The sequence below is a fragment of the Elephas maximus genome, chromosome 18 (assembly GCF_024166365.1).
Source record: "Elephas maximus indicus isolate mEleMax1 chromosome 18, mEleMax1 primary haplotype, whole genome shotgun sequence".
NCBI classification, from domain to species: Eukaryota; Metazoa; Chordata; class Mammalia; order Proboscidea; family Elephantidae; genus Elephas; species Elephas maximus.
Genome location: NC_064836.1, coordinates 13,503,035 through 13,520,323, shown reverse-complemented (window position 1 = coordinate 13,520,323; position 17,289 = coordinate 13,503,035). Strand labels below are relative to the sequence as shown.

At 46.2% G+C, this 17,289-nt stretch overlaps 1 protein-coding gene across 16 annotated transcripts in view; it reads left to right on the top strand.

Moving 5' to 3' along the window:
* PLEKHA6 (pleckstrin homology domain containing A6) overlaps nt 1-17,289 on the top strand; it is a 200,321-nt gene that overhangs the window by 120,379 nt on the left and 62,653 nt on the right. The window contains exon 1 of one of the 16 annotated variants that reach the window (XM_049858334.1): nt 8,848-10,992. The exons of the other annotated variants lie outside the window; for them this stretch is intronic. The gene's annotated coding sequence lies outside the window, so the exon portion shown is untranslated. Of the gene's footprint in view, nt 1-8,847; nt 10,993-17,289 lie in introns of those variants that run through there. 16 annotated transcript variants of the gene reach the window in all.

The window sequence follows — 17,289 nt, the reverse complement described above, 5'->3', positions numbered from 1 at the left end:
TCCCTCGAGATCTTAACTCACTTGTATGGACACACCCTCTTCTCCCATTGCCAGCTCCCTCTTAAATATCTTAGATACCTTTTTCAGCTGGGTAGTAATAAACTTGTCTGCTTTCTTTGGCCTTTCATTCTTGTGCTCTCAAGGGGCCTGATCTCTAAGCTGGTCAACTTCTCCCAGCACCCTTTATTGCTGCCCTTAGGCAACTTCCCAGTTCCTTTCCCTTCTTCCTCCCTTTTGCCTTCCTTCCCTTCCTCACGTTGACCACATATACGAAGTCTAGATGAGACGTGGGCTTCTCCGGAAGTCATCTCCCACTGGTGTTAGTTAGGACTTCTGGGTATTGTAGCTGAATCCTATTCAACCAGCTTGAGCCCAAAAGGGGATATTGTTATAAGGGTACTAGGCTGTCTCTCAGAGCTCAAGGCCAGAGAAATGGCTGGATCCCAGGAACAAATTAGAAGAAGCTGAATGCCACAAGGACTGTCTTGTCTTTTCTCCTCTTGGTGTGCTGGCTTCACTCTTTTCTCCTGCTGCAGAGGGGCCACCTATTCCCTGGTCACTCCACAGGATGGAAAAGATGGTCTCCAATAGCCCCTAGTTACCAGTTCAGCTACCTGGAGAAGGACCGATCTCTTTTCTCCCTTGTTTCCAATTTCCATCCCTGGTGAGAAATTTTGGCCGAGCTGGGATCAGCTGGCTGCCCCTGGACCAATCATCTGTATCTGAGAGAATGGGCTTAGGTTTCAGGTATTATCGCTGTTTTAGGTATTACCACTGTTCCTATGTGGATATCTAGGTGGAAGGCAGTTTGTAGAAAGAGATTAGTACTTCCCGTCACATGTTAGCCCTTCTTGGACCTCCAAGCCTACACGAGTTGGGCTTGGAGAGCTTACACCCCTGACCCCTCTTGTTCAGCTCTTTTCCTGCCTGCCCACAGGGACTGGCAAGGCCTACCGGGATCATAGCAGTATCACTGAAGAGCACAGGGCCTACCTCGGTGTCATGGCTATTTCACGTGGGTGGAAATTGAGGCATAGAGAGATTGAATAACTTTGCCAAAGTCCCACTGCTAGTAAGGAGCAGACCTGGGATTCAAACCCAGGCAGTCTGGCTCCTCAACCATCCGTCCTCCTCTCCCTCTCTGATTAGGGAACTAAGCAGTCTATCCCAGATGATCCAGGACAAAACCCCACCTGATGTTGTCAGCTTCTCCAGGACAGCTATGTACCTTACACATAAGCCCATTAAACCCATTGCCGTTGAGTTGATTCCAACTCATAGCAACCCTATATGGCAGGATAGAACTGCCCCACAGGGTTTCCAAGAAATGCCTGGTGGATTCGAACTGCAGACCTTTTGGTTAGCAGCTGAATGCTTAACCACTACGCCACCAGGGCTCTGCCTTACACATAGTAGAAGGTTTTGTTGGAAAGAGGCAAATTAAAGAGGGAAGAGAATTAGTCTTTGTCTTGAGATTTTCCAGTGAGGGAAAAACAATTTATACTTAAAGAAAAGCCATGTATTTTCCTATCAGAAGATAGTTCTAAGGAGTTAAATGTCACATCACAGAGACAAGTGATGTTAGAGCCCGGAGATCTTTTAGGAAGAGTGATGTGAGTCAGGCACTTTCTCCATCTGAACCTGTCTGTCTCTACTCTGGTCTCTCAAATCAGTCTGCCCATCTTTCTCATTTCTCTTGTCCTTTTCATGATGTTGTCCTTTTTATTACCACCCCTCTTCATGCCTCACCCCCAAACCTCTTACCACCAGCCACAGTAGCACCAGGCACGGAGCAGAAGAATGGCAACTGCAAGGAGGAGGGAGAAGGCAGGCCCTCTTGGCCCTGCGCTGTAACGGGTGTGTGGAGGGTGGCTGGATACCTGAGCGTTTCCCTCTGATCTGGCTGACTCCCCTGAGTCAGTGAGGTGGGGGTGTCTCTGAGTGGAGGAGAGGAGAGCCTGGGGGGCCCAGGAGCAGGCTGTTCTGGTAACACAGAGCACATCTGCAGCCAGCCACAGGGAAGGTCAAACTCTGGGCGCAGGGCTGGAATGCAAGGGGCCAGGCATGGGGAGAGCTCCACCCCTCTGGCTCCCTGGAGGGTTCAGGCAATGCCCTTTGGGGAAGCTGGGGCTGCCCACAGCCAAGTGTGTGGGGTAGGGAGTGACTCAGGCCCTGGTAGTGACCATGTGAAGTACTGGGGTGATGGGGGAGGGGGGCAGATAATACCCAAATACTCAGTGTGCTGAGGTAGAGAGGAATTTAATTCCAAGGTGTGGGACTCTGATTCGTTCTCTCTGCCATTAAAAAAAAAAAAAATCAGATCAGGCCAAAGTACCATGTGAAAAGAAAGAGAAATAGTGCTCATATGCAGTGTGGGCATATAAGCCAGTGTTCAGAGATGCAGGTGTGTGTGTGCACATGTGTGTACATGTATGTGCGCGTGGGGAAGTGAGTTTACTGTGAAGCCAGGCAGCTTAGATTCAGAGCCCCTCACTCGCATAGGCCCCTTCTAAGGCCCTATCTAATTTGTATTTGTGTTCTTTTTCTTAATGAGGACCTCCCAAATTGTATAAACTTCGGTCCCCACAAAACCTGGACCCTGCATCCATGTACACCAGAATACACACACCCGCCTTCCTTCCCTCACTTCCCCCTTCCCACAGCTCTCTCTGCGCACACTCACTCTGTACCTTCTCTACTTTACCCTCAGCATCACACAAGTGTGTGGGTATGTGGGTGTGTGGGTGGGTGGTTTTGGCTTCTTGAGTTTCTGTTTATAGTTTGAAAATTGCCCTGCTCTGGTCTGCCTTTGTCGTGGAAGGACCATCTTGGCTGAATCTGACTGCTGTCTGACCTTTGGCCACCCCGCCCTTGGTCTGCCCCTCTTCAGCCCCCTAGATGTATAATTTGTTGGTGGTTTTCCTTCTCATGCTTGTGGGTCCTTCTCGGTTGAACCCACATGTCTAAATTGGGGAGAGGGTGTCCAAATGGTAAATTAGACTTTAGAGAGGGGCCTTCTCTGGAGACCCCAAAGTGCTCAGGACTCAGCGGCCTTACCTGACCTATTGTTTACCTTTCACTTGCTCACATTACATAGCTGGATGGGTTCAGCAAATGCTGGAGCCCTGGTCTTCTCAGTCAGCGCTTTCTGCCAGGTGATGTTGCTGCTCGAGGTGACTTGCTTTTCACCTTCCAGGTGTGATATAACATGGAGAAAAATTCACCTTCCTAGTACAAAGCACGCTAGGGGCAGACCTCCCTCCCATTTGAGATTCTCAGGTGTTGATTATCCTGGCTTCTAAGGATGGGGGAGTCCCTGGGTGGTGCAAACAGTTAACGTGCTCAAAAGGTTGCCAGTTTAAGTTCACCCAGGGGTACCTCAGAAGAAAGGCCCTTGAAAATGCTGTAGAGCACAGTTCTACACTTATACACATGGGGTCACCATGAATTGGAGTCAACTTAAAGCAACAGGTTTAAGAACAGGGGGACAGGAGACTGCCTCAAATGATCACTTGATCTGAGGTGGGTGGTGGCTTAAAGTCATTGCAAACTGGGCATAGGGATCTCTAGGTGCTATCTTGACGAATAACTTCTTTATGAACAATCGTTAAGCATCCATCTTTATGTGTCAAAGTGCTCACAGGTTTTATAGTCATAATCAGGCCTGATCATTGTTTCCTAGGGGTGAACAGTCCAAGGGAGATGCAGACAGACAATAACGGTTACTGGCATTTATTGAACATTTACTAGGTGCCAGGAACTCTTAAATTCTCTGCTTTTATAATCTCATTTAGCTTTATGACAACCCATAAGGTAGGTGTTTATAATATCCCCTTTTTTTATAGATAGGGGGATGAAGTCACAGAGAGGTTCAGTCACTTGCCCGAAGTCCCGTAGGTAGAACTGGTGGAGCCAGTGCTGGAACTGGGGCAGTCAGACTCCAGAGCCAAAAACCTCAAGGCCAATGCAGATTCAACTCAGTAAAAATAAACTAAGGGATTAGCTTGTAGAATGATGCATGAGAAGGGAATTTTGAATTGCACAACTAACATAAAGTGGAAAGACAGCTGGCCCTGAAGAGTGTCCTGGGCTTAATCCCAGTTCTCCCATTTCCTAACTGTGTAGCCTGGGGCTAGTTACCTGGCTGCTCCAGTTCCTGCTCTGTAACAGCAGGGCGGCCATACAGAATTGGCTAGTGTGATGGTTTGGGTAGGTGTTAATTTTCTTTGCCTTTCTGTGCTAGTTGTCAAGTCTTCCTGGGAAGATGAGAAGTGATTTGGGATTTCGTGATTAATTCTTGTTTCAAGAGGAAAATGCTCAACCAGCCCCCCGATACCCTGTCTTCTGGATAAGACTTTCTATCGTCATCACTTCTGATTGTCCCCTCTTGGGACTGCCTGGAAGTGGAGGAGACATAGGCTGGAGAGAGAGTACTCAGGCAGCTGTCATCACCCTCTGGCCCTTCTTGCTTCATCTTTTTTTATTTTTTTCCCTTTTAGAACAAGGACATTCTCTTGCATAACCATAAAAACCATAGTACAATGAAAAAATCCAAGAAATTTAACATTGATTCTACTGTGTAATATACAGCCCGTATTTAAATTTTACCAGTTGTCCTAACAATGTCACTATAATCCAACCCAGGATCATCTGTCTTTATAGTCGTGTGTCACTTGAAGTTCATGATATGTTCTGTGAAATATGACATTATGTGATTTGGACGCTGTACGCGTATCGAATTATTTGCTGGGACAAATAATCTCTGTCTGCAATTTACTGTACCAGGCAGCATAATCGTTTGTATACAAGAGACATGAGAAACAAGTGCTGAGCGTGGAAAGCTGTTGCGTTCGCTACATCCAGTTATGTCTGCTATGTCCTGTTCTTTGATCAGGATTCCTGGACTCTCTTATAACCTTGTGGGACCACCGATATATATGCTGTGGGACGTTACCCGAATGGACTTTATGTGGTGCGAGACTATATTCTCCTTCAATCTGGAAGTTCCTCAGCCCTTCTTTGTTGTTATGCATTGAGGTTTTTTGAAGAATTTAGGACTTTCTCTGACCCTTTTGAGACTTGTCCAGTCTTTCTGTCTCCCTTCCATTGCCCCCAGCCTCTGCCACAAGCAAGGCTAACTAGGGTAAGTGAAGTGCACCTACTCCTCACTTACCAGCTATCTTATTATCCCATATTTCCCATTTACAACAATAGTAAAAAATCTACTATCTAACTATTTTGCATGTTAATGTTGTATGTCTGGTGGTAACAGATGCCTAAGGGCAAGGCAAAAGTAACAGCTGCCTGTGGTAAGACACATAAGGCCCACTTAAGGTTTTGACTGGGCTTCTTGGGCTGCCAATGCCTCACTTTGACTGGGTTTCTTGGGCTGCTGTCTGATCCCTGGGAAATGCACATTTTTGCATAAACGACCTGGTCTTTGAAAGCGAACCATGTCAAAAAGTGAGGAGTGGGTATATTCTCTTCAGCTGCAAAATTTAAGGTGGTGTCAAAAAAGTCAGTAATCGAGTTAAATTATATTTTGATGCAATTTTTTTTAGAATCAAAATTCATGTAAAAATTTCATGAACAAAATATCTACGTTTTAAATAAAGATAAGATCAATAACAGTGCCACTCCAAGCCACATCAGAGCCCAAGGAAAAAGGAAAATTCAGCAATACCAATCCTGTGTTTATTTAAAATGTTGATATTTCATACTTTTGCATTAATTTTTCTTTTAAAAATATTTGCATTAAAATGTTATTAATCTTGATGACTGAGTTTTTTGGTGCCTCCCTGGTCACAGGCTGGGTTTTATCCTTCTCCCCAGCGTCTATCCTCAGATCAAGGGATAGAGTAATGGGGCTCCTAGCCAGCTGCTGTTCTTGTGTGCCAGAGGGGAGGAGGAGGGAGGGTGGGGACAAAGTCCTGGAGCCCAGCAGGGTCTTTGACCGGGGAGTTCTCTAACAGCTTCCAGCTGCTTCCACACCCACCAGACTTCCTGCTTTGGGAGTGGCGTTTGGTTTTTTTCCTCTTTCCCATTAAATGTGTGATCTAATTAGATCCTTGGATCCCCTCATGTCTACCAGTCTTCCCTATCTTACCACTGAACCTCTCCCCTTAGTTGATCCCATTCTGATCCTAGATTGGAATGAACGTTGGGATCCCGTTGGGTTCTGTCACTGGCGACTCTCAAGCATGTCTGCCCAGTGCTGGGTGAGCACCACGTGCTCTTCCACATTTAAACACCACTCACCCGCACCAGGGCAAAAGGACACAGACCGGGTGGCCACCAGGTGAGGGCAGGTCGTGTGGTAACTAGAAAAGTGCTCTGGACTGAAGTTAAAAACCCTGAGTTTAGCCTTGCCTCAGCATACAGATTGAAGTGGGTTATTTTAGCCAAGATCCTTAACCTCTTTGGGCTTCAGTTTCTTTTACAAAGTGAGGGTGATAATACTTGTTCTGCCTACCTCATGCGGCCGTAAGAGAATCAAATGAGATAATGATGAGAGTGCTTTGTGAACTGTAAAAGGGTTTTACTTGGTATTTTCTCTCTGTCATAAAGCATAATCTTTTATAAAGACCATATTCAGGTCTACTGCATTGTTTGATCCAAATCCATGAGAGAAATACAGGCTGATTCAGTGCCCATGTCCATTGTCCATCTCTGCCTTTAATCAGCATTTCCATAAGACTAAGCTGGTCACTTACACACACACACACACACACACACACAGTCCATTCACAGTATAAAACACCAATGGGTGGGACCCAGGAGTTTGTGTTTGTTTGCCTCAGTAACTCAGCTGAAGGCTTTCTTTTTCCTTTCCTTTTCCTTCTTATAGCTTTATTGAGGTATATTTGATACACAGTAAACTGCACATATTTAAAGGGTAAAATTTGATACATTTTGTGAAAGTATAACCACAATTAAGATAATGAACATACCCATCACTCCCCAAAGTTGCTTCCTGCCTCTTCCTACCCCATTTCCAGACAACCATTGATCTACTTTCTATCACTATGGATTTTTAAAATATGACACGGCTCTGCATTTTTTAGAATTTTACAGAAATGGATCATAGAGTATGCATTTTTATTTTTTGGGGTCTGGCTTCTTTTACTCAGCATCATTATTTTGAGATTCATACAGTTTGTTGTGTAGCTCATTTCTTTTTTATTCCTGAGCATATTCCATTGGATTGACGTACCACATACATTGTATTCGTCTGTTGGTGGACATTTGGGTTGTTGGCTAATTATAAATAAAGTTGCTATGAACATTTGCATACAAGTCTTTGTGTGGACATATGCTTTCATTTCTTTTGGGTAAATACCCTGGAGTGAAATCAACAAGTTGTATGGAAGGTATGTGTTTCCTTTTTTCTGTTTTCCAAACTCTTTTCAAAGCAAATGCACCATCTTACATTCTCACCAGCAGTGTATGAGAGTTTCAGTTCCCACATATTCTTGCCAACATTTGATATGGTCAGTCTTCTAATTTTAGCTATTCTAGTGGGTATGCAGTGGAATCTCATTGTGGTTTCAATTTGCATTTCTCTAATAACTGAAGATGCTGAGTATTTTTTCATTGGCTTTATTTGACATCTGTATATCTACTGTGGTGAAGTGTTTGTTGAAATATTTCACCCATTTTTTAATTGTGTTGTTTGCCATCTTACTATTAAGTTGTTAGAGTTCTTTATATGTTCTAGATTAAAGTCCTTTGTCAGTTATTTGTTTTGTAAATATTTTCTGTCAGTTTATGGCTTACCTTTTCATTTTCATATCAGTGTCTTTAAAGAGCAAAAGTTTTTTATTTTGATGAAGTTCAATTTATTGGCTTTTCTTTCTAGTTGATATCTTTAGTGTCATATTTTTTAAAAAATCTCTACCAAACCTGAGGTGACTACGATTTTCGCAAGTTTTCTTCTAGAAATTTTATAGTGTTAACTCTCACATTGAGGTCTGTAATGCTTTTTTTCCCCACTCATGTGGTTGTTGGTAAGATTCAATTCCTTTTGAGTTGTTGGACAGAAAGCCTCAGTTGTTTGATGAGTGTCAGCCAGGGGCCAGCCTCAGTTCTCCGTCACATGGATTTCTCCATAGGGCAGCTCCCAACATGCCAGCTTGCTTCAGCATAACTAGCAAGGGAGAAAGTGACTACAGCTTTATTATAGCAAAAAGGATACAAATGAAGAGACACATTGGGCAAGGTCTGGGAGGGTCCCCTCATCGTGGAGCTTCCACGTTCCAAAAAGGGACACACTCCCCCTCATATGCATTGATGTCTTTTACCAACCAGGAAGCCCTATGATCCATTTTGAGTTAAATATGGATTTCCAGATTTTCTGCTACCATGTATTATAAATACTATCATTCTCTAATGAATTGCCTTTGCACTTTTGTTGAAGTCAATTGACCATATATTTTTTTTTTATGTGTGGGCTTATTCCTGGACCCACTATTCTCTTCCGTTTATCTACATGTGTATCCATATGCCAATACCACATCATCTTGATTACTGTAGCTTTATAGTCAGTCTCAAAGTCGGGTAGTTTAAGCCCTCCAACTTTATTCTTTATTTTCAAAGATCTTTGGTTATTTCAGGTCCTTTGAGCTCCCACAGGAATTTTAGAATCAAAGTATGAATTTTTACAAAAAATCTGCTGAGATTTTGATTGGGATTGTGTTGAATCTATTAAAAAAAATGGGAAATTGATATTTCAATAATATTGAGTCTTCTGGTCCATGAAGACAGTATCTCTCTCCTTTTTTTTAGGTTTTATTTAATTTCTTTCAGCAATGTTTTGTAGTATATAGGCCTTGCACATATTTTGCCAAATTTATCCCAAAGTATTTTATAGTTTTTACATTATTGTAAATGGTATTTTTGAAATTTTGATTTCCAATTCTTGGTTGCTAATATATATACAATTGATTTTTCTATCTTGACTTTGTATTCTGAGACCTTTTATTTTTTTAAAATTCCATTCATCAGGGCAGGAAGCTAGAAATACTGTGGTGCAGAGGATTTGCATGACATGATAAGCATGTAAAGTGGCATGTGAAAACGTCAGCATCTTTCTCCATTTTAACTCCATAAGTTGTTTCAGTAGCAGCCTGGCTGTAAAGGATGGGAGAGGAGGGGTGGCGTGGTGAATCCTGACCCTCTGCAGGCAGAGCTCCCCAGATCTCTGCAGTTATCTGGAAGGTGAACGGAGCAGGTGAGAATGCAGTGCAGCCCCTTTAAGAGACCAGGGCCAGCCAGCCACCAGGCCACTGGGAAAGCAGCCCAGGAGATAAGATAAGGCCCCCTGGCTAGCTTAAGCCAGGGTCCTGGGCTGTGTGGTTGGACTACTGATAGGCAAACAGGAACCAGGACTGATAAGGAGGAGATGCCAGCTACTAGACCCAGATTGACAAGAGGTGGAGCGAGCCAATCACTCATTTGGGGCCTGAAGAATGAAAGGAATGTTAACTGTGGTTATATAGAGAGAGGGCCCTTGTATTTTGCTGTATATCCTAATAATCATGGTTAAAAAACCCTGTTATTAGCTCCTGTTCAGTTGACCCTAACTCACGTTGACTTTATGCACAATGGGATCAGACCATTGTGATCCATAGGGTTTTCTTGGTTGATTTTTGGAAGTAGATCGCTAGGCCTTTCTTCCTGGTCTGTCTTAGCCTGGAAGCTCTGCTGAAACCTGTTCATCACGGCAACATGCAAGCCTTCACCGACAGATGGGTGGTAGCTGCGCATGAGATGCCCTGGTCTGGAATGGAACCCTAAACCATCACTGCTTCGTCACAAAACCCTACTAGACTGTAGGTTAAAGGTAGTGCTCCATCTCTGCATCCATAGCACTCTGCGTTATCGTTAGTAAATGTTCAATAAATACACATGTATTGAGCTCTTTTATGCTCTAGTGATGTCTTTATATTCTAGTGAGATGCTCTGATAGAGGATTGGGAGACTACTTGGTTCTTTCTCAACCTCAGAAATTCCTACAGGCAGGGCCTGCTCTGGAAAGCCTGAAGCTGCTCATTTGCACATATATGCATAGATTTGCATGTGTCCCGCTTGTAGATACTTTTATGCTGGATTTAGGTTCCCACCAAATCACTTGCCTATTTTTAAAGGGATGAAGAGAAGATTTGTCCCTACTCATTCCTGCCCACCTTCATCTGCATCCTCCAAAGAGGCAAAAATGATTTCTGCACCTTTAAGATATGAAGTGGTTGCACAGTTTAGCAGATAAACGTACTGCTTTGTCCATGGATGTGTATCCCCTCTTAGCTTCTGTTACAATACTTAGCTATAGACTCTGGAGTGGGGCAGGGAGATATGAAGGCAAAGACACCCTCGAGCTAAACAGCTCTGTAGCTCAAATGGCTTAGAAGCCTTCAAGGATTCAAGCATCGTACCTGGACAGAGAAGTCAGAGGTAGTGGTAGTAGTCAGAGGATCTCTTCCCGCCGCCTCCTGTCTCAGGGTGAGGGATGTTATGACTACCTTGGTCTCCTCCCCCTCCTCCAGGAATAAATGAAAATATCCTCTCCTCCCCCAGATCCTGGCTCCTCTCTGTTGGCCCGCCAGGCAAATATTTCATAATGTGGGCTCATCCAATTGGGCATGGTGCCAGAGACAGGCGCCTCAGGTTGCGTCTGAGCTCCAATAAGGTAAGGCAGACTGGGTGGGACTGAAGCATTCTCCCTCTCCCCATGGGAAGCGGTGGTATTACTCAGGTCGACGGTTTCAAGGCGGGAGTTGCCACTCTTTTGGGGCTGGAGAAAGGGGACCCGGCTGTCCATCAGCCAGCTGGAGGAAACCCAGTGATGAAGGGGTTAAGGCCAGTCAGCATGTGTGGCTGTTAATGATTGCTACCCCCCAGGGACCTGGTGAGTTCTAAAGGAAAACCTTCTCCCTGTTCCTGAGTGTGAAAGGAGTCAGGGCTAGAGGAAGCAGAAGGGACGGCAAAGAAGAGCCGGTGAGTGAATGGTCATCTCTCTGGTGTGTTTGTCTGGGTGACTTCGGAACTGGCAAGGAAACACTAGATTTACCCACTCTGTCAGCTGTAGCAGGCTTTTGTTACAACCAGTTTTATTACAACCAATTCTCAGCTTTGGGGCCAGATTTCGGTATCACCCCTATTATCAGGAAGAAATCTTCAGAATTGTTTTAGTTCAAGGGGCGAACTCCTTAGCACAGAACTGGAGATACCAATCATCTGTCCTGATGCCGAGACAATGGTTTGTTGGCCACCCTGCACATAAAGCTGCAGCCTGCTCTTCCTCCCTTTCTCTGAGCCATTGTCTCCAGAGAAGGGCTCAGCAGCTCCGGGAGAAAGGGCCATCGACCTCTCTTGGGGGCTGATCCCCTGGGGCCTGGCCACAGAAGGAAGGTGGAGGGGAGACAGCGCTCTTGCCTTTTATTCTTTTAGAGAAGTCAGAGGTGGAGAGATTGGTAGGACAGAATGGGGTGGGGTGCAGAGTTGTGGGGAGAACTCATTGAGAAGACAAACTTGTCCTTTGGGAGCAAAGCTAAAGACCCAGGAAGAGAGAGAACCATCTTTTGGGTTTAGAATTCTCTTCTGTTTTCCCCTCTCTGTCAACTTCCCCCTAGGATCCCTCATCCCCTTGCCTCCAAAACATTTGTGCTCTTTGCTCCAAGGGCCTTCTCATGACATGTCAGGCTGGTGCAGGCAAGAGTCCCTGGGCTTTGTTGGAGGAAGTAGACACACTGACTTTGCTCAGCTGAAGATGATGTATGTGTATGTGTGTGTGTGTGTGTGTGTGCGTGCACTTGCACATACATGTGTGGTTAGAAAAAAAACCAAGAGACTAGTTGTCTGAGGAGAAGAAATGTTGACTCTACCCCTCTCCTAGCTGGGAGCCCTTTTGTTCCCCGCCTCTTTCTTGGAAGGAAAAAGGACTGGGTGACATAATGGTGATGTTAGGCGGAACCTAGGCAGGGACTCTGGGCCCTGAATGGGCGTGTTGGGTAGGTACAGGTTGCTCCCTGTGCCAGTCTTGAAAGCAGATCTGAGAGATAAAGGGAACACAGTCCCCCAGGGGCTTTCCGCTGTGGTGCTTCCTCCAGCCAGGCTGCCCATGGGCAAACAGACACCAGGCACAGTAAGGAGGAGGTGCCAGCCACTAGACCAGTGGGGCAAGGCAGGAGCAGCCAAGTTTCTAGGCACTGAGGCCAAAAAAGGGAGAAGCAGAGTACGGGAGAGGAACAAGGGTACTTGTCATGGTCTGCTTTGAATTTAGTCCCTGTTGTGACTAACGCACTGGGGCTGGGGGGTGACTAGCTATTCTGCACCCTCACACACCCAGGAGAAAAGTTCAGAGGGACTGGTCTTCGATACAGGGCTGGCTTCACGGGCTTGCAACCTGTGCGGTTGCACGGAACCCCGTGCGCCCAGAAGGGCCCTGTGCTTGGTTTAACGTTCTGCTGTTAACCGGTTGCTGCTGAGTCAATTCTGAGTCGTGGCGGCACCAAGTGTATCACAGCAGAACTGTGTTCCATAGAGTTTTCAGTGGCTGATTTTTTGAAAGTAGATCACTTGACCTTTCTTCCAAGGGCTTTGAGTAGACTCGAACCTCCATCCTTTAGGTTAGCAGCTGAGCTCATTCGTTAACCACTTGTACCACCCAGGGACTCCAGTGTTCTGCTGTTGCTATCTTGAAATTCTTAAAACAAGAGGCCCTGCATTTTCCTTTTGACTGGGCTCCACAAATTATGTCACCAGTTTATACGTAGGACCAGCCAGAAGTTGCAGCAGCAGGACAGTTGTTCATCTACTCCAGCAGGTGTGGGCAGACTCACCTGTTACTCAGGTGTCACTGACCTAGGCTGGCTTCCATCCTGGCCAGGACAAGTTCAGCCCTTTCCTCCTTTCTACTCCCGGGGCATTCTGTTCCTCCTGGTCCCAGCTTCCCAGCCCAGCCTTCCTTCCAGGTGATTCCTGGGCAGGGGAGCAGAGGAAGTAGGCAGCCGTATCCCTTATCCAGTTGCCTTCGTTCTTCCTTCCCAGGCCCTTTCCCTTATCTGGCCTGTAGCCAGCAGGGCATTGCCTCTTCCATTTCTCTAAGATCTTCTTCCCTCCCCCTTGGTAAGCCAGGGCTATCAGTGGGCCCTCTAGCACCTGCTTCATGTGCTGTTTGTTTAGAAACAGGTTGTGTCCAGGTCTGGGTGGGTACAGGGGTGGCGTGGGGGAGGTGCAGGGAGAAGAAGCATCATGTCCCTGCTGTCATTGGGGGCAGCTTCTCTATCTCTTCTGACCTCCAGGCCTGCTCCTCCTTCTCTGCACTAGAGGACTCTGCAGGAGACCTCTTCTTTCCTTTCCTCCCTGCAGCACCTGCCAGAAGCTGGCCACTCTAAGAGGGAAAGGGTGGACAGGTAGAAGGAACAGGTCCCTTGGGGCTACAGACTTTCTCCCTACTCTTTTCTCTTTCCCACCTTCCTGAGCTGCTCTATTGTTAGTTGCTATGGAGTCGATTTCATCACATGGTGACCCCCCCGCCCCCCGCCCACATGTGCAGAGTAGAACTGCTCCATAGGATTTTCAAGGCTGTGTGACCTTTCAGAAGCAGATCGGCAGGCCTGTCTTCCGAGGCGCCTCTGGTGGGTTCGAACCACCATCCTTCCGGCCGCCTAACAGTTTGCACTACCCAAGGACACTATAGCCTTTTCCAAATGCCTCCCACCAGTACCCCCCACCCCCACCCCAGAGAAATGTTAGTAGCAATATTCTCAAACTCTGAAGGGCAGCCTTAAGGCATATGTTTTAAATACAATGGATTATCCAACTTAATATTGATTGGACTTTAGAATGTATCATTTGATTTTTTTTTCATTTTTAACCTTTTTGGCAGCAAATCCTTCCCTCTCCACCACCCTTTTTTTGGTGTCGTTTAGGACCATAAGAGAACTTGTTTGTATTTTCTGAGGGCACTGAGCACGTATCAGTGCAAGGATAAACTGGCTTGGAATTAAATATTTCATAAAACTAAAAAAGGTTAAACTGGAAGGTGGCCTAGAGAGTGTCTAACCCAGTGCCGTCAAACAGAACGTTCTGCGATGATGGAGCATTTTCTGTGTGTACATGCATCTGTTCAACATGGTGGCCACAAGCCACTGTGGCTACTGAGCCACAGTAAGACATGGGTAGCTGTCTTAGTCATCTAGTGCTGCCGGCAGAAATACCACAAGTGGGGGCTTTAATAAAGAGAAATTAATTTTCTCACGGTCTTGTAGGTTACAAGGCCAAATTGAGGGCGTTGGCTCCAGGGGAAGGCCTTCTCTCTCTGTCAGCTCTGGAGGAAGGTCCTTGTCCTCAATCTTCCCCTGGTCGAGGAGCTTCTCAGGCGCAGGGACCCGGCTCCAAAGGACACACTCTGCTTCTGGTGCTGCTTTCTTGGTGGTGTAAGGTCCCCAACTCTCTGCTCGCTTCCCTTTCCTTTTATCTCTTGAGAGATAAAAGGGTGGTACAGGCCACACCTCAGAGCAACTCCCTTTACCTTGGATAAGGGAGGTAACCAGAGTAAGGGTGGTGTTAAAACCCACCGGAATCCTCTGAACATAAAATTACAATCACAAAATGGAGGACAACCACACATGGTCTAACCAAGTTGATACATACATTTTTTGGGGGGGGGTGGGGACATACTTCAATCCATGACAGTAGTGCAGCAGAGGAATTGAAATTTTAATTTTATTTAATTAATATTTAAATAACCACCTGTGACTAGTGGCTACTGAATTGGGTAGGGCAGATTTGATGCCACTTCCTTATTTTATTTTATTTTTTAAAAATTTTATTGTGTTTTAGGTTAAAGTTTACAGTGCAAATTAGGTTTTCATTAAAAATTTATACACAAATTGTTCTGTGACAGTGGTTGCAATCTGCACAGTGTGTCAGTGCTCTCCCCCTTTCCCTTTCCACCCTGAGTTATTCATGGCCACTTGTCCAGCTTCCCTGTCCCTTCCTGCCTCCTCGTTTTGCTTTTGGGCAGGTGTTGCCCATTTGGTCCTGTGTACTTGATTGAACTAAGAAGTACGATCCTCACCTGTGTTGTTGGTTATTTTATTAAAAAAAAAAAAAAAAGTTTTTTTTTTTTTAGGCTTATTTTGTAGGCCTGTCTAATCTTTGGCTGAATGGTGGGCTTCAGGAGTGGGTGGCTTCAGTTCTCTGAGTTAGCAGCATGTGTGGGGGCTGTATTCTTGGATCCTTGTTTTATTAATGATTATAACATCAACGGAGCCCTGCTGGCACAGTGGTTAAATGTTCGGCTAATAACGTAAAGGCTGGCAGTTTGAATCCACCAGCTGCTTCTTGGAAACCCTATGGAGCAGTTATACTCTGTTCTGTAGGTTTGCTATGAGCTGGAATCAACTTGATAGCAACGGTTTTGAGTTTTTTGGTTTTTATTTTTTGGTCAGGGGGGCAGTTTACAGTATCAACCACTTACCAAGCAACTGTTATGTGCCAAGCATTCTTCTAGATGCTTCGTGTGATCTTATTTAATCCTCCCAGCAATCCCGGTATTACTTTATGTTACAGATGGGGAAACTGAGACCCAGAAAGGTTAAGTAACTCAGTACTGGTCAGCTACAGAGACTACTCACTCTGAGGCCTCTGCTCTTACACTTTTCCTTAGGGACAGTCCCCACATTCTTTGCCTTCACATGACCGCGTTCTTCAAACGTTCTCCAAGTCTCTTCCCTTCCCAGATCTCATTTTGTTTCCATGGGAAGTCAGGGGGGTTCACGAACAATTGTCCTTAGTCCACAGAGACAGCAGAGAGTGTCTCCCAGACACAGTCCTTTTCTGGTTGGTTCCACCAGGCTCCATGGGTAGCCCTTGTCCCCAAGCTTCCTTTAGATCCTCCCTACAGCAGACAGCAATCTGGGGAGATTCCTTTGCCCTTGGAGTCCTTGGCAAGCTCCCCATGCACATGGGAAGTTCCAGCCTCCTCGATTATGGCAGGAGAAGGTGTTCAGAATTTCCCACAATCCATCTGTGTCCCAGTTTGCCCCACTACTCCTGGTCAAGAGAGCTGAGTCCCAACCCCCTTGGTTCAGATGGGGATGGACAGCCTACTTGGCCTCAAGTCCTACAGATGTCCAGGCATCCAGGCATGCCCCTCCCTCCTCTCTGGTCTGCTCCCTGGGCACATGAGGACCAACACAAAACTTAAGTTTCATTGCCATCCCACCTGCCCTCGCTTCTCCCACGCCATGCCACTCACCAAGGTGGGAAGCTTCTTCCTTGAGAGGCAGCCGCTCAGCTCCTGTTCTTTCTGCTGCAGTTGATTTATTGCTCTCCTCACTCCTGGAGAAAGCCTGTGCTTTGTAGGGTCTCTTATCAGAGCTTTGTAGGGTCTCTTATCAGAGTCCTCGTGGCTGGGAGGGAGGAGGGAGCTGAGGAGGGGCCTCAGAATAGGTGGAGCCCTCCCATCAGATCCCAGTGAGAGGGGTTTGAGGCTGAGCCCCTGTCTCTGTTCATTTGCATGGGATGAGCAGCATGTGCCCCCCCACCCCACTGCAGTCAGACTGGCCTGCCTCTGCCCCCATTCCACTGGACCAATCCTCAGTTCCTACTGTGTGGGGGTGGGACACTGGGCAGGGCACAGAGATAAAGATCCAGGCTGTAGGCAGGTGGGGCTGGACTAACATTCATGAGTACCCAGACCCACGTCACACATGGCCCCCAGATTGATAGCCCACCGGGTTTCACGACTGTGTTCTTGGAGCATGCCCTGTAAAGCCAGAGTCACCCCCTGAATCATAAAGCCCCCTCCCTCTTCTTGCCTTGAGATGGGGAGCTCAGGTTCAGCAGATAGAGGGGACTGGGGAAAACCAGGGAGTCCCTGGGTGGGGCAAACAGTTAAGTGCTCAACTACTAACTGGCAGTTCAAACTCACCCAGAGGCACCTTGGAAGAAAGGTCTGGCAATCTGCTTCCAAAAGATCACAGCCTTGAAAACCGTATGGAGCAGTTCCACTCTGCAACCAATGGGATTGCCATGAGTCAGAATAGACTCAGCACCAGCTGGCTGGGGAAAACCAAGGAGACTTGAGCTTTGGCTTAGCTCTCCCGTCACTACAGCTGGAGCAACAGCACAGCTTACCCAGCTGTGAAATGGGCCTTTCCTTCCTCCCAGTGCAAGAACCAGAGACCTGTTACTTTAATCTTTCTTCCCTTTGTTCACGCAACACTGCAAAAGGAAGTTTGATCTCTAGCTTGTTGTTGTTAGTTGCGGTCAAGTTGGCTGACT